The sequence below is a fragment of the Calonectris borealis genome, chromosome 1, assembly GCF_964195595.1.
Source record: "Calonectris borealis chromosome 1, bCalBor7.hap1.2, whole genome shotgun sequence".
In the NCBI taxonomy this organism is placed as follows: Eukaryota; Metazoa; Chordata; class Aves; order Procellariiformes; family Procellariidae; genus Calonectris; species Calonectris borealis.
This window is the reverse complement of record NC_134312.1, coordinates 107,038,039-107,063,259: the sequence shown is the minus strand read 5'-3', so window position 1 is coordinate 107,063,259 and position 25,221 is coordinate 107,038,039. Positions and strand designations below refer to the sequence as shown.

General features: G+C 37.3%; 1 protein-coding gene across 1 annotated transcript in view; it reads right to left on the bottom strand.

Moving 5' to 3' along the window:
- ROBO1 (roundabout guidance receptor 1) overlaps positions 1 to 25,221 on the bottom strand; it is a 540,394-nt gene that overhangs the window by 447,391 nt on the left and 67,782 nt on the right. The gene's annotated exons all lie outside the window — the stretch shown is intronic.

The window sequence follows — 25,221 nt, the reverse complement described above, 5'->3', positions numbered from 1 at the left end:
TGATATGGCCCACGACAGTAGCAGAAAGTCTAGTTCTCTCCCCCTCCCCCCTTTACTACTTTTCTGTTCCCCTCTGAACTGCTGTGGTTTACCAAGGGGGGTCAACTAAGCATCAGGACAGATTAAGGAGCAGAGGGAGGAGGAACATGGGCCCATCCCTTTCAGTGACAGTGAACCCTGCGATCAGCTAGGCCCTTGTTGTCCAGTTACATCTTAATTCACCTAATTTCAATAGCTGAGAACTAGGCAAATGGAATATACTGGCAACAGGAGCCTATGTACCACTCAGCTCTCTAGAGCACATTGCTGCGTGCAGTCAGAACATTATTGTGCTCTGAAGTTCCTTTTAAACTAATTCTCAGAAAAAACAATTTAGAATAACATTCAAAACTTTGAAATTTAGTCTGAAAATAGGCCTCAACACCTAGAGATCAAGGGACGATAAAGCTGCTCCATCTTGCATCCTACTGGCTCAGCTTGTCTGAACCCGAAAGAGTTCTGCATCCACCCATAGTAAAAGGCATTGATGATATTACTGAAAGATGCATTCATTAACCAGTTCCCAAAATTTATCAGGGGGCAAGGGAAGGGGAAAGAAAAGAATCATAATCCTTAATGGTGAAGGGCGAGAGAAGCAGGGTAAGTGTTTGGAAAAATTACAACAATCTTTGAAACTCTGAACTGAAGACATGGTCTGTTCAAAAATCCAGCTAGGCAAAAACTCAAATACATCCAGGAGGTCTTAGATCTAGGCGTCATATTTGTTACAAACTGAAGAAGAAGTGAACCTCCTGAGCAGCAACTCTGCTACTCTCCCAGGTAATTTGAACATTTTTCCTCTACAAAGTTACATGACTTGTGAAGATTACACTGGTACTGGCTCTCCTGGGGAGCAGAGTGGGAACAGCTGAATGCACTGATAATATCAAAGTACTGATTTGTTGGTCCAAACAAACTCACTATCTGGCAATACCTTTCATGCAGCAGTTTCATGAGCAGGAATTCTGCCTGGTCACTACGTTCAAACCCCAGTTTGCCAAGCAGCAGCAGCAGCACTGACTGAAAGAGCACCTCCCCTCCCAGCGCCGTCTGCCTTTGGTCAGGCCAGGACAGTGGTGCTGACGCCACGGAGAGAGCCATACTCAAGAATGGACTCGGGCTCAAAATAATCCGCTTGGGGTTTTTGTGCATGTCTTTTTTCTTTCTTCAGATCAATTTTCTTATTAAGTTACTTAATCCAACAGAACATAATGTCTCCAATATGGTCGAACTAAACTAGATTTTTCTGACATGAATAAAAAGCTGCTGGTTCAGTCCCCCTCCCAACGCCTACCCCCGGCCTTTTTTTAAAGAAAAATGCAACAATTGGGTTTCATTATTGCATTACTAACTACATGTGCCCTACTAAGAGCTCAGATAAGTAAACTGAACCTTAATTAAGGATTTAATTAAGTATCCTCTTTAACTTGTTGCATGTGTATTTTAGCCATAGTACTGACTACTGTTACGTAGAGTGACACATTTTCAACAATACTGGAGTCTCCATGAAAATACTGACACCTTCAGTGAAGTACTAGAAATTAAATAAATACAGTATACTACTGTATGCTGTAAAGAGAGACTTTCTCTGTGTTAACCCATATATACCTGAAATAGAGTAAGCACAGATTCAGAATAACAAAGACTACTGTTTTGAGATAACTAAAAGATAAAAAGATGATAAGAAAACAGGATAAAGTCCAAAAGCTGAAATCACAAGTGGAAATGAATGGAGATAGGTGTTGGGCATTAAAATTGTTTAAAAAATGCACTATGCTTTTGAATGCCATACTAAGTACAATTCAGCACAACATTCAGTGCAAACACACGTTTGCATTAAAGGGTTAAAAAACTGAATAGTAGAGGCATGCTTATATTAAGGTGCATGCTTAATTATCAAGCAAGGGTCTAGATAGTGAAATTGAATCACAGAAACCAAAACATACGTCCTAAGCACCAAGAGCCTGAGGAGGTTAAGATTGATCAATTTGCAAAAATACAGTAAGATATTCCTCTTGATTAATTTTTCACAGAGAAAAAAAAAAAATGGTTAAAATTTTTTCCCATGATACCACTCATATGCTTTCTATCAGATATTTAAATGGTTTATTCCCCTCCCAAAAAATTAAACTTGCCAGGAGGAAAAAAATGAACATGTTGAAGGCAAGCATACAACTTCCAGTGAAAATCCTTTATTTTTCAGAAGTTTTGATTTCTTGATGGAAAACCCTAACAAAAGCACTGGCAATATAAACCAGTATTAAAAGGAAGATATTGGATATTGGCTCAGAAGACTCTCATGCTCTTGAACAAGCTAGGCTTTACTTTATCTTTGTGCAAGACACTTGACCTTATTTTTTAACCATGGCCAGTTCAGCTATAAATTGGGTCAAAATGAGGGTCAGCTCAGCAAAAATAAAGCATTGTATGGGAGAGGAACTAGCAATGCGTACGTGGATTAAGTACACTTCGTTAAGCTAAAGCTGCTGCAGGACTCAAATTCTTCTGATTAAATTATCATTTATATTATTTCTATTTATAAAATTAAGAAAAATCCTGCAATAGCCATTAATGCACTAAACACGTGAACCCTCCTTATGTGTGCAGTTTTACTGCAGCCACTGGAAGTGGAGCAACCCACTTTGCTGGATCAGACTTGTTCTGGCTGTAGCATCTGTCACTAAGTGGGCTGCCATTCTCCGGCACCCATCCTGAAGGGGAACCTCCTGTTACAGACATTGTGTTATGGCACATAAATGGCAGAAATTCAGGTCTCCCAGAGAATCCACTCCTACAGCAAACAGGGAAGCTCAATCTTGTGAGTCGCAAATGCAGGACTGCTTGAATAAAGGAGGCAACTCTTTCTACCACGTCTTCCTTATAGGAATTCAGTGAAAAATGCATTAGGTTACTTATTGAAGTTTTCCTCCTTTAGGATAACCCCCTCAAGCTTGCTTTTGCAATAGCAAGAAATCTGAGCCTGATCAAGGGCAGAGCTGGCTACAGTCAAATGGAATCCACACGCTTGCGCAACATGAAAAGGCAGAATAATAGAAAGAAGTTACTACATGTCATGACTGTGGAGTTTCCAGCCCAACTTCCTCCCATTTTCCTTACTGTCTGTCTCATTCTCATTCACATCACAACTCTCTAAAAAATGAATAAAACCAGCTGGGCTTCTTTCTGTAGCATTATATCCAGGAAAGCATGGCTAAGCCCAGTGTTCGAGTTACACAAATTTAGATCAGCTCAGGATGAGGTCCATAAAACTTCTGAAGTAACTCACCAGTATCATAAAAGCTCAAAACCACTGGCCAAGCCAAAAGGTCTAAAAACACTGGGAAGCAGCTGAAGCTGGCAAAATTACAAGCAATTGAAAACAGACGTGGTAACAGAAAGTGTTAAGAAATTTTAGCTATAGATATTGCTGCCAACTCTAGCTATAAATCAGACAAGTAAAATGGGAGGCAAAATTTCAACAGTCTGTTCAGAGTTTTTTAGAATAAGAGCATGTCTGTCTATATACTTTTGTACAGTGCTAGAAAAGTATGGTAATTAGAATGGAAATACTACATTTTGCTTTCCACTAAGAACAGATTAAATAAGGGATCTCCAGAATTTACAGAAAAACACAATATCACAGAACTAAAGATTTCCTTTCAAGTTTTCAGTGTCCTCTAAGGTTCTGTTGAAGTATCAAAATTTGAAACAAACATCTCCCAACCAGCTTTGTTGAAAGTATCAGCAAGGCATGCTCATCTTGATCTACAATATCAGCATAATTCTCAATGAATTTCATTTCAATCATCAAGCATACTTCTTCAACAGTAGGAAAATAATTTGTACAGAACTATGGAATGCTTTTTGAGTATCGTAGGGTTAAGAGGTTGGTGAATGAATGAGGCCCCTCCTAATTTTTGTCTTGGTGGCTAACCTTCCTCAGATCTGCTCCAGAAGTTCCTTCTTTCCATCTTAAACCCCCAGACAAAATAACATTGCTTACCTCTTTCACAGTGTTTTATATCTGGGATATATTCACTCATCACAGAAATGCTGTCATTCCTTACCTTGCAGATGAGGAGCAGAAGTGATTTACTCTGGTCCCACAGCAACTCAATAGTTAGGCTGAACAGATGGACCAAATTAATCCAAGCAAGGGAGCCACAAACCCCCACTCCTCTCTGCTGAGCTCTGCCACTCCTCACACCTAAGATGCCCCACATCCCAGCCCTGGGCACCACGTCTTCTTCTCACCCCCTGCTCCATTCCCAAAGCATCCTGGCCTTCACAGGATTGCCCTCATATTATTCCTACTGTTGCTGTTCCCACAGCCCACTCTACTAATAGGGTTTTATAACTTTTGATAATGCTAGTACTAGATAACCACTTGGACTGACACTTCAGCACTGACAAACTTTGTGCCATACACACAGCCTTAAGCTTCTCCAACGAGCCAGAGGCAGGCAAATTAAAACCGCGATGAGGAAGACAAGAGAGAGTGGGAGGAAAGTGAAAAAGGAGGGCAGAAGCCTTGCAGTTCACTTTTAAGTACTGGTGGTGCACTGATTACAAGTTATATGCCAACTTTCTTATTCACGCAAATAAGAGGTATTTTTAAAATGCAATTTACCCTCAGCCAGGACTAAGGCCGTTTTTGAAAATATATAAAGAAAGGGGCTGTAGAAAAACATATGCAGTTAAATTTTTATTAACTGTTTTATTCATTGCCATTAATGACTTAATAGTAGTATTTATTCTCCCCTAGATAGCTTGATAATAAAGTGTACTACTATTTTTAAATAATTCCAGATTATCCTAAACGTTCTGTAAAAGCTAAAGTAAATCTGTTGCTGATCTTGACAGGAGATTTAAGCCAACTAAGCATTTTATTCATTTTTCAAACTCTTACGTTATTTCTTCTCAACTATATCTCTGTGTTTGACTGAATTGCTATATAAAAAGTAAAGCTACACAGTCCACCTATTGATTTCAGCCACTTTATCTAACAGAGCTGTTACTTGCAAGTTTCTTGCATATAGTTTTAAGGATCCAGTATTTCTGGAAGTCAGTACTGGAAATACAAAACAGTTGAGCAGCTCTTGTTTACTGTAGTATGGAGCCAGGACAATAAACAAAACAATGGTTCAATGCTTCTTAGGCATGTTTGAGTTTCTGTTGGATGCATTTCAGTATGACTTCAAGAATACATTGACCTATAGACAATAATTTTGGGTTTGCTGAACTAACACAAGCCCAAAAATTCTTTTACATGAAACATATTATTATAGGGGACAGTTTCACTTTGTTTTAATCACTTGTTGACTCAGTTTTGATTGTTTTTAAGCACTGAAGAAATTGAAATATAGGAATTTTTGGAAAATTTAGACCTGAAAAGCCTAAAATGAACCTCATTCACTTTGAAATAAATCAGTTAAACTGTAGATGCCACACTATAGAGTCCTTTTATCCAGAAGACTAGCTTTTTGCATAAATAGGAAAGTAGAGGTATGTTACTATCGCTAGATTTGAATATCTAGATATACATTAGAATACATGGGGTTATCTAGAATAGGTATAGTTAGTAATGAAGTGTGATATTAAATTACAATAACAACAGAAACATGGCAGGAAGCACACACTAATTATGTATGGCAAGAAGCACATACTAATTTTATATCCAGACACAGTTTAAGAGTTTCTATTTCATAAATATATAAAATAGGAAAATTAGGTGTGAAAAGCTTGTTTAAAATGCTTAAGGTTGGCGAGCTATTCTTAAGCTGTTTTTCCAGACCATATAATACCTGGCTTCTGGTAGGCCTAGTTGATATAAACAAGACATACAACTAACTTGGATCTGAAGAATAAAGAATGCTAACTCAACTTCTAGATTTGTCCTTATATAAACCTCTACATTTGCTGTAAAAATCCCAGAGTGACTAGTTAGATACAAATTGAAAACGTAAGTATGAATTGATCCACATCTAATCTAATAAAGACATGATCAAAACCTTATAGTTATTCTTGCATAAGTGTTCAAGAGTGAGTGTGGAACTTTCCATGCTTTGATTCATTGCAAAAAGATGTGAAGTCAGGTCTTCGGTAGTGAGAAATTATAGAGTAAAAGGGGTCGGAGTGTGTTTTTTTCCTGCCAGTGATAAAAATTAAACAGTAGGGTGAGGCAGGCAACAATGAAATAACGAACTGTATTGTTTTCTTTAATTTTGAGCTTGGGAATGTCTCTAATGAGCAGAAAAGGAGAACCACTGGACCAGCACGTATTTAAACAGTTGGCTAGATCAAGGTCAGAGTGCTCAGCATTTGCCAGGACTGAAAGGAATTCAGATACTAAATAACACTATTTTTCCTTGTAAATCATACTCTCCTGAAATCTCCAGCCACAGTGGTGGCAAGGTAATATTGAACAAGAACGAATATATAATAGGCTGGCCATTTACCACTTATTACTGATTAGAGTGGCAGTTGATTCTGACCCAGTGGTGATTTACATAGTTTTTAGACAACTATACTATGGTTTCAGACACTCATGCCTGCCTCATGTCATCCTTACACATCCCGAGCCCAGCTGCGTGTGACAGCCACCCTCACCTGGTACACGAAGCCGAGCTCGCAGGACAAGCCTATGGCAGCAGGCGGCTGCAGGGCAGCGCTGGCAGCAAACACTCTGAATCAATACAGGAGCCATCTCGGCCCCTGGCGCCGGGTGGGCAGAGCCTGCCTTGGCCAAACTTGGCAGGGAGGGCAGGTTGGCACCAGGGGGGACAAGAGGACACCTGGCACTGTGGTTCTGTACTGCATCAGCGCAGAGCTAGCGAGGCATCGTGCTACTGTGAGTAAACCTGACACAAGGAGGAATGCAGTGCAGAAGCACCCAAGTGGCTCTGCAAGACACAGCTCATGGCTAGTTAGCTAATGAAGTTTCCCTGTCAGACCTGAAATAACTCTCACTGGGGGCAATTGGGCTTCTGCCCAGCGCTACAGAGCACATGCCATAGTATTCCATTATCCCGAGTAATGGAACACACAAATAACATTACCTGGATGATAAAAAAACTCTCTCCTGAAAAAAAAAAACCCAGAAATCTTTTCTAAACTTCAGGAAAGGGTGGAAGGTAATGCGAAGGATGAATAGAAAAAAGTGGTCTGAAAACTATACACCTATCTTTTTTTTTTTTTTAGTTATTATTTTTTACTTTTCTTTCTTACGCTAGCCAGCTGTTTATTCTTCTCCAGGATGTATTATCAAATGTGTTTTTGACTTGGTCAAATATCCTCCTTCTGTGCTAGGATGATTAGGCTAATGGAATCACATTATATTTATTATTTACAGAGTACATGGGAATGGCTTAGCAAAAGTTCAGGTTGAACAAAGCTCAAAAGATGACTTTATTTTTGGCACTTGCCATGTTTGCAGAAGAAACAATATCTAAGGAAGTGCAGTTAATGAAAGGAGTCTGTTTAATCAGCATAAAATAAACAGCTAAAAGCAGGTTGCACAGGGAGAAGCAATAAAAGAACAAGTGACTCGTTATGGTATTGTTTTCTTTTCAAGCTCTGTTCACAACAGAAGCTTTTCAACAACTGTACTTAAATGCCTCAGTTTCAACACTGAATTCCATAAGGAAGGGAAAAAAAAAGCTTTCAGTCCTTTGTACTACAATGCTCACAAGCCACCCTGGATCTTCTGTAAGCCTTATGACAAGTAAAAGGTAAAAGCACAAAATCGATAAAAAAAGAACACAACTTGTACACCAAATGTACAAGTGAAAACAATAATGGGGCATAAAGATTGTATTTTAACTGGAAAGCTATGTTCACTGGATAAATAAGCTTCTCTTAACAACACATATGTACACTCAAGAGTACACATTGAATTTGGGAATGCGCTGCCCTGCTGGAAATTTTTACATGATCAGATCTTTTTACCCCAGTAGAACTTACAAAATGAAACCGTGGATTTTCTTCCAATAGTAAACAGTTATGATGCTATTTTGATCTTAAGCTACTACTAGAGTCACACACAAATAATGTATATACTGTCTTTGGAATAATAATAATAAAAAAAAAGAAGAAGAAAAAAGAATAAAAGAAAAGAGACTCTTTTTCAGCAGCATTTCTTTTTAGAAGTGATTCAAATAATTTGACATTTTACTAAGTCACCAGAAACAGAGAATTCCAAAATGCGAATTTTAAACAAAGTTGTCCTTTGTCATTTGCTTTATTAAGATAACGAGGCTTCAAATGCAACTCCTCCTACAAAATCAGATGAAACCATATTTCCATCCCTAAAAGAAGTGTGCGCCCCACAAAACCCACTTTCGTCAGCTGCCGAGTTCTCTTTGGAGGCACCATGCACAGGAGTCAGCAGAATAAGTTGGAGTACCCAACTGAGTTAAAGCAATGTGGTATACATGAGTTTGTTCTCTCAGTGCTATAATCAAATACCAATCTCAATAGCATTTGGTTCTGTGATCTGGAACAACGGTTTCATACTAGAAGACACATCTGCCGCATGTTTTGTTTTTCAACTGTAGTTTCAGCTTTTAAGTAAAGTGAAATGGTTTCACTGGCAAGACGTCAGATAGGTATGTAGAAAATGTAGTTAAAACTTTTTCTTTAAAAACTGTCCAGCAAAGGAATTGGAGTAAGAAGTAGGGCCAAGGAAGAAGAGTGTGCTCATCTTCAAAAAGAGATGAATAAAAGGAGTCATACAACACGACAATGAAAAACAGTACACGCAAAAACCCCCCGAGCTTTTAAGTTCATCATACCTCACAATACAGGAACAAGAGAACAGTCCAAGTGCTTAAGAAGTAGGAAGCTGAGAACAGTTGAAAGAGAAGCAGTTATTCACCACGCAAAGAGACCATGGAAATCACTGCCAGAAGGCACAACGGAGAGTGCACTTAGGAGACTCAGAGATAAATTTTTCTATTTTTTTTCTAATAGTTGGTGAAGATGATCATGTCCATTGCTAATGTTATATGATGCTCCAGCCGATTCTCTTCCTGAGGCCCAGCTTGCAATTGCTTATACCTTTCATTATTCAGGCAAAAGATTTTCACGCTGGATACAGCTGCAGCATGAAAGCTTTGCAGGTTCATAATAACCTCAGAGTGTCAATGTGATTTTACATCCTGGAATTTAAGATTTCTGGATTTTGTTTTCAGTTTCTTTCCTTGAAAGTCAAACCTTAACAAAAAAAACCTCACAACTTTCGCTCAAATCACTCATAACACTTAAATGAATCACTGATTACCGATGACATTCTATGCTCTGAGGAAGAACCAGAACAATAGGGTGAAGGAAACTTCTGTCAGCTTAATTTTCATGAAAATTAAAAGCTGTATACTGAATATGTCTAGAAACATTTATTCCTTTTATTCCAAAACACGTTTCGCATATATGAATGAAATGAAATTAATAATGTTCTGTTTATAGGAATAAGGATTCTAGAATATAATCTATAATTAGCCTGCAGAGCCTGGAAGGTAGAAAAAAAGGTAAATGCCCAACAGTCATGAACACAGCACAGAAGAAACAAGAAAATTGTGATGTTAAAAGAACCACTGCTTCAAAGTACGTATGTTCTCTGAGGAAGCTAGGGAGAGCAGTACGTGATGACTTTTTTCTAGAAACTACATGCAGGAGAAATAAAACTGACTGTAATTGTAGTGCTTTATATTGACTGAACAGTTGTCGCACTCTGAGAACCTGGGACCATGGCTGTAACGTGTACAGAAATGCAATAGTTTATAGAGCACTTGCTGTGATGTGTAACATCTGAGAAGTAGCTCTGATTTTAAGTAGAACTTGAAATAAAGCTGTGTCACATAAACTATGTTCAATGTTCTTCTCTAGCTCAGCATAGCCACAATATCTATTATGCCATACGGCATAACGCTGTAGCAGCATGTTGATGCAGTTCCACATTGTCCTTTTTTTTTTTTCTCCATTAGGAGATGGGTTTCTAATTACCATCTGGGATCTTTGATTTAGAGGTACTTCTATGTGCTGAGCTACTACAAAGTTCTTCACTTTTGTGGGAAGTGAAGGGAGAAAGAGGAAGGAACGAAGAGGGTTGGAATTTACTTTGTTTAAAGCAAGACTTGTAGGAAAGCAGCTTACTTTTTAAGAAAATTCCCATGGGGAAATATGTCTTAATTTCCTAAAGCAAAACCTTAAAATTAAGGATTTCACAATTTTGTACTGTATTTGACCTTTTTTACAGCTCAAAATGTATTACCTTACATTTACTTCTGATCATGATGTGTATGTTCACAGTTGAAATGTATATACATATCTACATAAGGAAGTTCTGTCAGGTTGTTTTCAGACCAAGAGACATTTTGGAGAAAAAAGAAGGGGAGATATTTTACTTAGCAGCAGCTGTCCACAACGATTTAAAAAATGTACTAAAATAAAAATAGAAGAGAACATTTTGTGATATTCTGACATGATAGCAATAAAAGTGTGATATTACTACTACAATCATGTAGTGATACATAAAGAAATAAAAATGTCACATGTATAGAGTAAAATGGTATTTAAAAAATATAAAAAAAAATGTTTTCAGTACCATTTTTTAACTCTCTTTTCTAACATTTCTTTTTTATGGAAAATATAAGCATCTGTTTTAATTCTGAGGGGAAATTAAAATAGGATTTCTAACAGCTGCAACTGCATTAAGTGTTATCAAGTCAACTTTTAAATTTATGCATATAAAGTTGTATATTAAGAGGCTTACCGAAATCCTATCTGACTGCACTGCTTTAGAAATAAAACTTCAACATATAGCAATGCATCTTATCAATTCAGTAATTGATGAGATCTTAAATGATAAATAAGTAACTAACTCCGCAATAAGTATCAATAACAACTCAGTAGTAATGCATACCAATTTAGTAGCTACGTCCTTGAAAGAGGATCTGGAGGCTGTCCCTGATTTTGCAGTCGTGTGCCAAAGAGCAAGCTGATGAGCTAGAAAAATTCCTCTTCCGCACCAGTGGTTTGCCTTACCAGCCTAAAACTCTCTTAAAACCGCATGAGGAGGCCTGCTCCCAACATAGGCTTGCATCTTATGCTGCTGATAATAGAATACAAGAATTGTCCAGGTCCCTGATTTTAAGACCCATCATATCATCTCTAGCTTGTCAGTTAACTTGAAACCAGCCTTGACACCTAAGACATGTTAAGGTAGAAGTAATGAAGCAATTTATTCATTATACTTAAAAGATCAAGTACGAGCAGGTGTACAGAAAGGCATACACATATAAGGAAACAATCCTTACAGCTACCTGTAATTTAGTTAATTTCCAAGAAGCTTCATTCTTGCTTTATCCAACTAACCAGCTGCTATAAGAGATGATCAAAGACTCACAGCTGGGATCCAGGCCTGCCCAGCCTTCACCTGAAGAGCTTCTTCCATTGGTGCATATCTTTGCTAGGATACATGTAACCTTTTATGTCCAAAGTCTCCCCAGGATGCTTCTCAAACTCAGACCTTTCACCCACAAATATTTCACAATTCATAACTTAATCAGGTCAATTTTATCACTTTTCTAACAAAAGTACTAACTGTCTTGGCCTAATTTAAGAAATATGGGTACCCACTGGAAATGGCAAGGTGGAACCAATAAACCTGTAAAATATTAAAAGAGGTGTAACCTCTTTTTTAAAATGAAATCAATATCTCATACTAGCATATAATATAACATACTGTATAGTCATATGAACAAAAAATATGCATAGGCTTCATTTTCAATTCTTTTGGGAGTTAAAGACATTAGTTAATTTAGGGTGAATAATCTCAACCAAATTTGTATTTATATTACTTCCCTGTAATGTTTTGGTTTAGATAGATACAACATTTGCTTTCCACAGGAAATACCCATATCATGAATTTTGTAGATTGATGCAATTTTAGGGAGCGTCAGATTTCATTGCAAAATTCTTAGTAAGTTTTTCAATTACAAAAGTTGTTAAAGAAAGAATCTGTAGAAGGAACTGAGAGGTTAAAAATCTCAGACTGTAATTTATAGTGTAGTAGGCTACCGTGAATGCAAAAAAGACTCTTAACTTCATACCATTTTGTAGAAAGAATAACTTAGGAAAGAAGGTGCTTGGGGAATTTACTAGAAATGGAAGAGTATCTTTGCCTTGTAGCCATGCTTAATGAAGGTATTAAATTTTTCTCTTCTGAGGCTGTCAATTTACCTTGCTGAGGTTCACAAATTCTCCCTTAAGAGACATTTGTATAGCATGCATTTCAAAAAAATGAGCTGAAAGATGGATATGAAGAGAGTGTCTTACGAACAGAATACAAGGAGCTGAATAAAACACTAGATTTGGCTGCTATACAGAGTTGTTTTCTTCCCTTGCTTTGTTAAGATACCACCATTGCTCTTGCACAGACTTGAAAGAAAAGACCAGATGAAAGTTAGGAAAAAGCGATGTAGGAAATGTGATGGGACTGGAAAATTTAAAAAAAGAAAAGAAAAGGGAAAAAAAAAAAAAGCTGAATATGGCAGTGGGTAAAAAAAAAAAAGAGGATACAGATACATAAAAGCCTGTGAATTAACATGAGACACAAATGAAGAAAATGGACATGAAAAAACCAGAAGACTATGCAGTAAAGAAAAAAAAATAAGAAGGGAGAGAGGGAAAGTACTAGATACAACTGGGAAAAATTAAAAGAAGGCAAAGTTTTAATGATTACAAAAGTGAGTTTGGAACATAATCACTTGAAGTGATTAGCTTAATATTTAGTTCAATGATTCTCAAAGAGAAAAGGCTTCTAAGTAATTATATCTTCTGAATATGGGACTTGAGCTACTTTGAAAGTTTTATTCAAGGACAGAAATTATCTTGAGGAAAGGGAAGGGATTTTTTGAGAGAATAACAGCTTTAGACAACATGTACAGCTACAGAAAGGTTAAAATGGAAAAAGGAACTAAAAAAAAGGATCAAAGAGAAATTAAGATAAGAAAGTCAGAGAGAATAAGGGACTTTTCAAGCTTTTACCCAAATGCAGAATGAAGAAAGGAAACAGGAAATGAATACAAATCAGGGACTTTCTTGACAGAACAAAGTTGAGCATTAAAGGCAAATCTGTCATCTCAAACCCATGTGTTTGCACTCAGTTTTGGTACTTCAATTTTCAGACATGACATTGAAATAGAGAATTCTCATTGAATTAGTAACTTTGAGCAAAATACATGTCCTAAGTCATCATGTTACACAGGCAACATTGTGTTTTATGTTAACCTAATACATGCGACAACATGTAATTGCACTGCTTCAAAAATCAGTCCAAGAACAGGAGGGTGGCTCAACCATATAAGCCCTTCCTATTTTCTAGATGGCAGGCAGAGCAAAATACTACCACTGGCTATTTAAAAAAAAGAATTTTTATCAGTGCATTTCATTTTGTAGAACACACAAATTCAGACAGCCTTAGCCTGCAATGGAGCAGAATAAATGCGTTGCTTATTGTCCCCAGTTTTCTTCAGTAGTTTCCTGAGCACCAGGAAAGATAAGCAGGAAGTGCCAGCCAGGGGAAGCCTACTCCCTCTCCTAACTTCAGGGGATGCTAAAAAAGGACCACAGAAAGGCACCTTTGTGGAGTCAGTGACCTTTCTATTTGCTCCGAGGAGACAGCCTAGATCAGGAGAGAGCCGTGAATAAGATGTAATGTAAATAGAAGGAGATGGAATAAACTTCTTGGTCATTGGACGCCATCTTCTCCTAACCTTACCTCTTCTTACTGGGCTGGTCCTATTGCAGGTACCGGAGGTCTGAGAAAGGCTCTAGGAGCAGTGGAGAAGGGGCGGGGGGAAGGACAGACTTGACTTCACGCTCCTTGCCTCTCACCCCGCTCTTACCAGCCCAGGCCTCACGTGAGGTGCACAGATCCAAGGAAACTAGAACGGGACCTGGCGTTACCGATATTATAAAACACTCTGTAGCTCTCTCTATTATATGCCCACTCTTAATACTTCATTTCCCATTCCCATCATGAAACATTCATGATGATTTCTGGTCCTTGTCCTTTACGTGTATCCAGCAGCCACTGGAAAGTGGTACGTAGGGCAGCAGCCTAATTCATTGGCCTTTGGAGGTCATCTTTAACGCTCAGCTCTCAGTCCTCAGTCTGAAGATATCTACTCTAATGAATGTATACTCACCTAAATACAGACATAATTTTCCTTTGCTTGTAATATTATACATTTCTCAGTACTGAGGTCTCTGCAAGAGATGGTCCCATCTCTAAATCTAGGCAGTTAAGAAAGAAATACAAGAGAAACAAACACAGAAAGGTAAGAACAAAAACAAAACTCGCTTATCCTTCTACTGACAGCAGAAGTGGGAGACAAACCATGTGTTTTAACTGCCAACACAGTGATTTGGGTCTGTGTTCCCTGCCCCGCTCTATCTTCTTGGAGTATTGTATCTTGGTCAACCTTACAATTTTATTTTGCCCCCACCATAGTTTTGATAGGAAATATTTAAATGGCTATCTTGGTCCATGGACTGGCAGCAGATCACTGATTGTCTAGCTTTGTAGTCAATCATAAGGCTGAAAGAATTTATTTTTAGAAAGCAGAAATTAAAATAGTTCTTTGTTCACATAATAACAATGCAAAGACACTTTAAAGACATTCTTTAGGTCTAAGGACTGAGTTGAATTTTCATTCAAGATCACCATTTTAAGCAGCAGGTTTTTGTTCAATTTTTTGACACTCAAAATTTCTGTATTCTCTTCTTGAGTCACAAAATTCAGTAACGGAGGAGAAGCTGTAAAAAGGTCGTAAAAGGTAAGTCTTGAAAGCATTTGCCAAAGTGCACAACTAACACTTCAAAACGTCAAGCCAAACAGATCCTGGTGTGTATCCCAGTGAAGGTATTTTATACCAGTAAAAACTTCAAACCATTTCTTTCAAATTAAAACTCAAACAATCTTAAAAAAAAAAAAAAAAAATCTGCATTTCAGAAGGGTCCATCTACGTTCAAATGAAAGGTTTAGGTCCAGGACCATGATCAGTGATAGCCATCTTAGTTATAATTTGTAGGGAAATAGGCTAGAGACAGAGAATAAAAAAAAAGAAAGAAACAGGGAAAAAAAAAAAAAGGGCCGAGGCAGTCTTAAGAACAGACAAATAGCGAAACCGTGATTTGTGGAGGCAATGGCAACTTCCAGCTTCCCAGCTCTGCAAAAGACTTCTCTGTCTCCTGAAGGTGATACAGAGTCAATAGGGTCTGTAAAGCCACGGTACACAAAAACAATCTGTATGCATGTACTGTGATTAGATAATCCACCATCAGGGCATCTGCCAGCACGTCACTCGGGTCTAGGAACTGATATAGCAGTGTAGGGAAACCTTTTATGTACAGTAAGACTTCAGTCTTTTGTTTTGTTTTTTTTTTTTACTTTTTTTTTTAAACAGCTTGCGTGATTTTGATAATCATTTCCATCTGTCTTAAAACTGCTTGAAACATAATGTTGCATATCAAAGCACATCTAGAATTAGTTAGTGTCTTGCATCTGCAATTACATTTTCAGCATATCTGAAACCAGAAGCAAAATCTCGATGACAGAATTCACAGAGCGAAATCTTAGTTTAACCTTGGGAAGATGAAAATACCTTAATTTAATATTCATTGACCCACCATCTTAGTTTTGATCAATATTAATTTCTGACACTAATAAATCTTTACACTATGCCAAGGACAGGGGAGTCAATAATTGCTTATTATAGTGAAAAATGAAAATATAATCTTGCATTTTTATTCATTTCACACACAGCAATTATCAGCCAGCATCTGTCTCAGGCTCCACCAGGTAAAAACAACTTAAAACTTTCTAGGCAGCCATGGTTGATTTAAACACCACAGAAAATTTGAGTTTCTTCTCAATGAGCCACAAAGTACCACCTCATTTAATACCTGTTATGTTGCAAGGAGATTATTCCATATGGACAATCAATAGACACATATCCCAAACAGTTTCTCGTGGAGAACCTTTTTAGTAGACTCAGACCTCACAACTGAACACCATTCTTAAATTTTAGGCTAAGCATTTATTTTCAAGATTTCATTCCCCTATGTTCACTTAGGCGTCAAGCATCAAAAGAGAGCTCCTGACTATACTTAAGGCAGTGCCAAAATTCCCATTGAATTTTGGACCAGGACAGGGTCTCTCCCTAGGGATATGAAGACAACTGTGAGTAATATTGGGAAAGCAGCCAAAAGGCTAAAATAGCCAATAGTTAATAACTGTATTTAATTTCAAAGTATCCCAGTTTTGCCTCTAAAAACTGTGCCTGCTCTACTAGCGTCACTTCTGGCCGGCACCAGCGAACAAACATGTTTAACGGGATGGTGGTGTCGTGATAACAGGTCATGCAGATGAGAAGGCAATACATAATGACTTGACATATTGATGGCTTGGTTCCTCTAATTCCAGTCCTAAAAGGAATTTTTAAGCCCATATGTAGGCTATACACAAAGCTTACTGCACAATTAATTTTAACTGGTAAGCCCACTTTTTAAGTTAGATTCCATATAAGTTGGTGACTCTTGACTTTGATGATTACGCTTTCTAATGGGATGCCACATGTTCACAGGGGCAAACAATCAATCAGTGCAATATTCAAACCTCTTCATCAATGACTGCAGCAATCGCTCTTTATCACACAGTCAGCAGTCTCCTGCTTTTAGCCATCAGCCACACAAAAACTGCTTTAGTCCACTGCCATTTTTGCCTCTGACACACGATAGTGTGCCATTTATAGATAGCTAAAAAAAAGGCAGTCATATGTTACTAAGTTTTCTGATACTTGTCTTTTGATAGAGTCTTTGTCTCTAAAAAAAATATGAAATCGTCATCTGATTTATACCTATGTTAATCACGCAGCCAACGAGCCTCAAGGGATTATGTGGGAAGCCAATGGTACATTCTTTATCATCATAAATATTGTATTACTTCAAATGCACTTTGGAAATTCCATTCTCAGCATTTCTTAATGATATTCAGAACTCTAGGACAGAGCAGACTCTTATCAGCCGATGTTAGAACAAGTTCTACTGCTTGTGTATTATTTTTTCAATTACTGCAATATCAATCTTTCTTTATATTTCAATAATGCAGTAAAAGATAATATTATTATGATAGTCAAAGCGTTGCTAAAATTTCTATTTAAATTCTTTTGATCAAAAAATTTGTAACACTTGCAAAGCTTTTACCATAGCAACAAAAAGCCTGTACACAATATTTTAGGCCATTTAAAAAAAAAAAAAAACAAACCAGCAAAAACCCAGCATACTTTCAGATATGCGTTTCAATCTGTGTTATTCTTAATACACTAAAATGATACTAGGTTTGTACATATCTTAATTAAAACAAATCCACCAGTTGTGGAAGAAGATTTTATTTCATGCCTGTGAAACAAATACACAAAGTAATTTAAGTGCAATAATTATTTCCATCATTTAAAAGTCTTTCTTTATGGACCTCTATTCACGATTGCCGTTAGGATCTTTTTCTAGCTGGCTTGCCAAAGCTCCTTCATTTGTAAGGATGTGCTTGCTCCTGAAACTGCTATGCTTTGTAACCACTTAAATGTGTCGCTGTTAATTGCTGAGTACTGACATAAAAAAAAAACCCCACCTTGATACAAACATCTGATATGCATTCCTTTCCTTTGTGGCCCTTATTCTGTAAAGGCACAAACGGATCTTGTTCCTACTGAAAAGCAAATTTTGCAAGTGCTCTAAAAGGAAAGAGCCGTGCAAATCACCCAGTTGCAGGCAGAAGATAGAAATCATCTTTAAATTGCATTTTCTGTTTAAACACACTGCTGTTCATTATGTGGATTCACAATACAAAATCTGAGCTGAAAATGTAATGAAAAAGACACTGTGAGTGTGTCACATAGAATTCTACCTGCGTGTTTGGCGATGGACTACGTAGAGAACATGCAAAGCTGTGTAGTTGAAGGGTCACAAACTCTAGCTGTGCACTGCAGATTACTTTCATAGGCTACAGTTTATCTCTCTCTCTTACTACAGCTATATAGCTCCTGGCTTGCCTTGCCGTAAACAACATTAGAAACTCTGACCCACAGCTGTGGTTTTCTTTTTGGTTCTTCAGGGCCTGGTCAAGGGTTGGGAGCAGAATGGGACCTTGTTTTCATGCTTCCCTCCAGCCCCCACAGCATATATATGTGGTTTCCTCTCAGCTGCACACAGGTCCCAAATTCAACACTGCATCAGAATGACAGCTTCTAGAAATCTTTAAGATACTGCCTCCCCGTCATAACTCAAGATGCAAGTAGAAGTCACTTGTCCCAAAGAGGAGATGGAAAGAATGAAGCATGCAGTGTTCCTGAAATTAAGATAAAGTTCCAAATGGAGCAAGTTCTCAAATATCACTTGTTTATCAACTCTTACTCCCACTCTATTTGTATCAGCACATTTCAAGTTTTAATGAAATATAGTTAAGTGTGACAACTGCCATTACTCAGTTGTAATTTAAAATGTATGTTTTAGGTCTAGATGTGCAATAGGAGATAATAAACAAGTAATAAGAAAAGGAAAGTATAAAGTTTAATGATAAATGCAAATAGATTATACAAAAATGCAGATTTCTGTTTTCCAAATTCCAGAAATAATTCCTGTTCATTAATTTCAGACAGATCTTTGTAACGGTCCTTGTTTTTGAGAAACATTTACAATAAAGTAATTATAATTTCTTTTATTTATCTGTTTTTAAAGACAGGCATTATTAATCCAAGTTTTGAAGTTGATCAAAGTAAACTTTTTAAAAGGAGCTTTTGTTTCTGTAGTTAAACAGAGAAAACTCTATTGCATAGGTTTTCCTTATGCTTTTGGATAGTGGATACTTCTTTACAGATTTTTATTAATCATAAGAGAACCACATTCAATATTAGTCAAATGGAGACTTCCAAGACAGAGTTGAGAGACTGCATTGTAAAGAGGTGGAAAGTCTTTTTTCTTTTTCATCTTAGGCATGAAAAAAAACCTCTTAAGGAATTTCTCACAACTTACATGATGATTGATCAACACACAAAAATGTTATTGTCAAGCTAAGCTTAATAGTACCTTTAATGTAAGACGGGTTTCACTTTTGGAAGGTTCTTGTACTGTCCTTCATTTATTGGAAATACCATATTGTATTTCTTCATCTCTATTCATCTGGGGACACTGTTTCACAAAGACTATCTGCTCAATGCTGCCATCTGTTACTTTCACCATCTAGAGCAGTTTTTTCAGGATTTTCCCCCTAACTTATTATTTATTCTTTGTTAGATATGCTTTTCTAAATCAGTATGATTTTGGTGCGATGGCTGTTTTGGCAGGGAAAGCTGCAGCTAAAGAATCATCTGGGGGTTATTTGACAGGTCAATTGGGATTGAAAGCCCTAGAAATTGCAGAGAAAAAAAACAAACCTGAGACACACAGTTGAAAACAGCTGAGGAGTCATCAAATACTGAGGCATTAGAGACTGGGAAGTGTTCATTGCCCTTCACAGTGCTTCATCCTGCCTTTGCATTTCATTGATACTCCACTTAGTACCTTAATCTGTTACTTAAAACACACATTTATCTTTGGGAAGGGGGAGCTTTCCAGTTAAGCTAACTCCCACATTCAGCTTCAACTCTAGCTCCCCTCCTCCCTTCCCGCAAAAACATCAAACCAAGCACCAGATCCAGTCTACGCGCTGAAGTGATCTGTCCACACAGCACTCATAATCCCAGGACCTAAAAAAAGCAAGTGTTTACTTCAAGGGTACTTACTCAAAGTTAAAATTCAACCAGGAGTTTTGACCAAAGGAGCAATTCTGCTGTTTCCTATCTCAGTCTTCATGCGTGGTGCCTGGTGGCCACGTTGCCCTGAGCTAACAGATAAGGCTCAAATCTTTTCGGATTTGATAGCTTTGAGTTCATGTCAGATCTCATGTCACAATAACTCTGGTGGCTCTGCCTAGCCTCCATCAAAAATGCAGCTAGTAATGCTTCTGTCATCTATCTAGGTCTCATCAGCACATGCAAGTCAGGAGCCTCATCTGTGATCATAGAGAATATTAACCTTATTCACTGTTAATCTAATGTTAGTTTTCCTAAAAGGAAAATTAAGCTTAAATTTACTGATATAATAAGGATAAATTTCTGCTGACCCATTCAATGTTTGTCTAATATTAGAACTTATTAATAAAATACCATAGATTTACATAGTCATTTGCAAACGTGGCTTTTTAGTGCCTTATAAGAGTTGTGTGACCACGGTCTGAGCTGCTTATCTGTCGCAGAATTGCTGATTCCACACACTAAAGCCATCCATAGGTTTTCAGCATCTTTCTTGATTTGTGCTGACATTGTGCTTTTTATACTACATACCTCTTCCTTTATTATATATTGATTTTTATTCCTATTAACTATACAATTGTTTTCATCTTTTTTATCTTCCTTTTTAAGGTACTTATGTCACATGAATTCATCTGTCATAGCTGAAGGCAGTCTAATTCAATAAATTATACTTAGCTTCTAATACATGAAAACAGTGGTTTCATACAACATTCAGGTTATATGAAACAACAACATAAGTTAAACAAATTATAAGTGCCTTTATACAAATGTAAATAGTTTCAAACTGCATTCTTTTTTACTAGTTAAATATTCCATTGAGATACCTTAAAACATAATGGTGAAGCTAGCCATATATAAATACCACGTATTTTAAAAATTGTAGCTTGATAGGAACTGGATCCACAAATAAAGCCAATTTATTTGACTAAAAGGGTAATTTCTCTCAACATTTCCCTCAGTGACCTCCCATGCTCCTCTGATAAAAAAGGCTCCTTTATGGTCTGGGCAGCCGCTCTTTGCACAGTGTGTATAAATGCGATTCTTGACTGTCCTAAAATCTGGGGAGCAGCAGCCTCCCCTAGGTGTCCTTCTACACCCCCACAGCTGTACCAAGCATACTATAGCCACAGTGAAAGGCTGAACCCCAAGAATGCAAAGCTCAAGTCCTACTCTCTGCTGGCATCAAGACACAACGACCCAAATTCTGCCATTAACACCACAACTATGCTGTGGTAAACATAAGATAGGGCAACATTTTTGAAAAGACATAAATAACTTTGGCATTTAAATCGCATCAAATTATTGGATGCTAAGCTCTTAAATACCTTAAAAAATGTAATGCTATAGGGTTGTCTTTGTGAGGCAGAAATTGAAAGTGAGATGGGATGGGAAATTGCAAAGCACATACTACTTTGATACTAATTCCACTGAGCATTATCAGAGTGCAGTTAAAGACGATGATTTTCAGAAGTGAATGGGCCTGTAAGGTAGCACATGAGAAGACAGCAGCAAGGAGGAAATACTGGTGAATGACCAGTTCTCATCCAGTGTGCTTTGCAGTAACTGCTCCCCACTGATTCTGAAATCAGCTGGGCCTTCTCAATTGCAATGTTTAAAGCTTTGAACTTTGGACCCTCAGCATAAGCAATATACATGTCTTTTAAAAACATTGGACATGGGAACATAGATAATGAATGAGGGAATGGAATCATCCCAAACCTAAACAAAATGCTCTGTTTCATTGCCTGCTACATGGCAATACTAAGAAACTAGCCTATAAAATTACCTGAAGTATCTCAAATCCAACCTGATTTGGGGTGAACACAGAATATGATCCTTGCACATCTGTGACAGTCTTCTCTCTCCCTTCTGAACCTGCACCAAACTGAAAACCCAGAGGGGAAGAGTGTGTCTTACTGGTCCGGGTGAGTGAGTCTTCCCTCTTCCTTTCATCCAACACATGCACTCAGGCATTTCCACATCCCTTAAAAAGCCAGGCTTGGGTCCCACTCCTTTAGCTGCCAGAAGACGAATCTTGTCTCTGGACAAGAGAAGCGAGTGCTGTCCCCTCCCTCACCACGCTCTGGCCTTTTCACTTCCGTCAAGACTCAACTATACAAGACTCCACCGATCACTAAAACAGCTGTGTCCCAGGATGCCTACCAATCTAAGCTTCATGGCATGAGACTCCTAATTTTACTCTAAATAAATTATCCAGTGTTTCGAGGCTAATAATAAAATCTCACAAGAAAAAAGTATAGTCTTTTAAAAATGCTGAATTGCCTGACTAGATGTATTTTATCAGCTATTTCTACAATATAAGCAATTACAAACTCACCTAGACTAATGCAATTTAGTTAATAATTTTGCAGTAAATTAATCTTGGGCATCTCATACTCCAGAAGAGAAGGTTTTTCAATAAAAGTAATATCCTTCTTAGAAAACTGGTTTGGATAGTACATTGTATCAAATGATTTCTCCTATCTCAGAGCTTTCCTATCACAAGTGGAACCTTAGCAAGAGGATATTCTAGCAGTTCTCACCACCACCACCTTCAAGTACATTCAAGGACACTACACCAAGTGAATGAAAACATAGAGAAGGCCAAAACCTACTAATCAGAAAGCCTGCTAGGTAAAGACTGAAACAGCTATGGCTCCTTTCCACTTAGAGGGCTAATATAGATAGACACTATACAAAACTGTTATTTGATACCAAGAAATAAAAATTCGAAACCAGCTATTTTCAAGTTTGGTGTCAGGAGAAAGAAGTTGCAGAACTGGAAGGGGAGATGACATTTTGCACAGTTGTGTTTGATTTTTGTGTACCTCTCTCCACCCACCCCCATGCCCTTGTGGTAGAGGTGTAGCTCATTCAGGAACCCTGCTTACTGTCAATCATGGATAGAAAAAGAACGAGGCTAGAGCCTGACTAAAGCATCGATTCCCTGCTACAGCTCTTTCAAGTTATATATGTACACATACCAAAAACCAACCAACCAACCAACCAAGGTGTTTTCTATTTTAATTTTGCAGCCTAAAGGACCACCTATGTTCTACTGATAGCTCAAGTCTGACTGACCCAACTTTAAGGTTAAAACCATTTTTGCTGGAAGTTCATCCAGCAAAACAAAAATCCAGCTTTTTTATTACCTGTGGTCAGGAGCTCAAATCTTACCGCTTTGATTTTGCCTTGGGAGCTTGGATAGTATCACATAAATATTTGGATTAAATCTGTAGTCATGCAGTATAGCCCCAATTTCATTTACTAATTACATTCCAGATGTACATTCCACGCAGATATTTACCAGTAATTGAAGATATTTAAAATAATTGCTCTAATGAATGCACCATTAAGAATTTCATCTAATAATTCTACTTCAGATTGTTTCCAAAAAAACCTCAGGAGATACAACCAATGATTGCATCTACATCAAAAACGCTGTTTAATGTTTCGTATTTGAAAAGTATCCTAAGCCTACTGTAACAAAAAACAAATGAGTTGAATTCAACAGTATCCATCTCTAATTATGTCAATAAGATATTAACAGGAAAGAATTTGGTTCTATGGCTCTTAAGAGCTTGATTGTTAAATTCATAATGACATGGGAGCTGTCTTTCATTTGGCAGAGGAAAAAGAAAAACAGCAAAAAACAGATCCCCAAAATGAATACGTACAGTTGAGGAGCCTAGTTTACTGTCACTGAATTTTATTCTCCTTTTCATTTTCAGTAATTGCAATAAAATAGCTGTTCTTCAGGGACATATTAGGAAAAGAATAGTAATTAAGCTTAGGAAGGTATAATCTGTATAAAAATGAATTAGAACTGACTCAGTCTAAAACTTAACGTATTATAGATTCAAATGAAAACCTAGCTGTACACTGTGACTAGCTTATTCAAAAACACTTCCAGATTTCTAGATGTCAGCTCTGTCACCTTGGGCACATTTATTATCCTCCTCAAAATGTGTAACCCTTCAATGTGAAAAATGGCATCACTGAGGAATCAACACTTTCCCTTCCCTAAAGAGCCATGCCTGGGAATACAAGCAAAAATCCTAAAACCAGATAAATAGAAACTCGCTTTATGAATGAGCCTGCACAGTTTATCAACACAATCACCTAAATTGCCTATGTTATTTTAGCAAAACATATAGCCCATGCTCTATTTTTTAAACCAATTCCAGCAGTAAAGAAATCAACATCTCAAGGGCTTTTAAAAGCTAGTTTTCCAGCACAGCTTTGAGTTGAAGCACTTCACTAAAAATAAATAAATTCACTGTTTAATAGTTCCTATACTTTGTTTCCAGCTAGTGAACAAACAGAGGAAGGAGGACTAACAATCCATAAACAATCGCTTTTTAGATGGTGCGCTTGACGAAGTAAGGCAGTGAAACTTGTAGTTGGATGTATTTTATGGGACCATCTCACGCAGTCCAAACTGGACAAAAGAATCTGTAAACTATTGGAACATATATTATCTACCAAATTTTCATAAAATGGCACAGACATCAATGAAAGACACCATTAAGTTCACTGGACTTCACACTCCTGCGAGGTCAAAACTGGTCTTCCAGTTTGTATGACATTGTTGCTTTCCTCTCTCCAACTCCCTCACTCCAGTGTTAGACCTTCCCTTGTTGAAGGGATTAGAAATACACAGCTTATTCTGTCAATTCTAAATGCTAGATTTATTGTTAAAATTATTTTAGTCAATATTTGCACAGAAGAAAATAAAAGGGCTTTAATCATACCTCTTTGATTTCTTCACTATAAATTATAAAACCAGAAATTAAATTAAACAGAAAGCAAAATAAAGCATGACCCTCCCTAACCACTAAATCATTTGTGGCAACCTGTACAAATGGATGTATTTTGGAATGTTCCTAAAGTCGAACTGTTGAAGCTAGCTTTAAAACAAGACGTGAATTAGCTTGCCATGCTCCACCCTTGACTTAACCCTCAAAGATATGGCCAAAAATTTGCTAGACAAGCAGATGAGGAAAGCAGCGCAATGTCACTGAGAACAAGAAAGTGATACAATTTCTTTCCAATAATTTTGCAAAGCACTGCCCTCTGTATAGAAAATGTAAGAAATGTGGCACATGAAATGCTCTACTACCCCCAGAATAATCTGTTGTGTGATAATGATATAATAATATTAGTTTCCTATTTTTAATTAAAAATTAGATTTTAATGATTATCACGTTACATTGCATTTCTGAGCATCATTCAGTATTTTCAACTTCCACCTTCCAATGACTTATGAAAAACC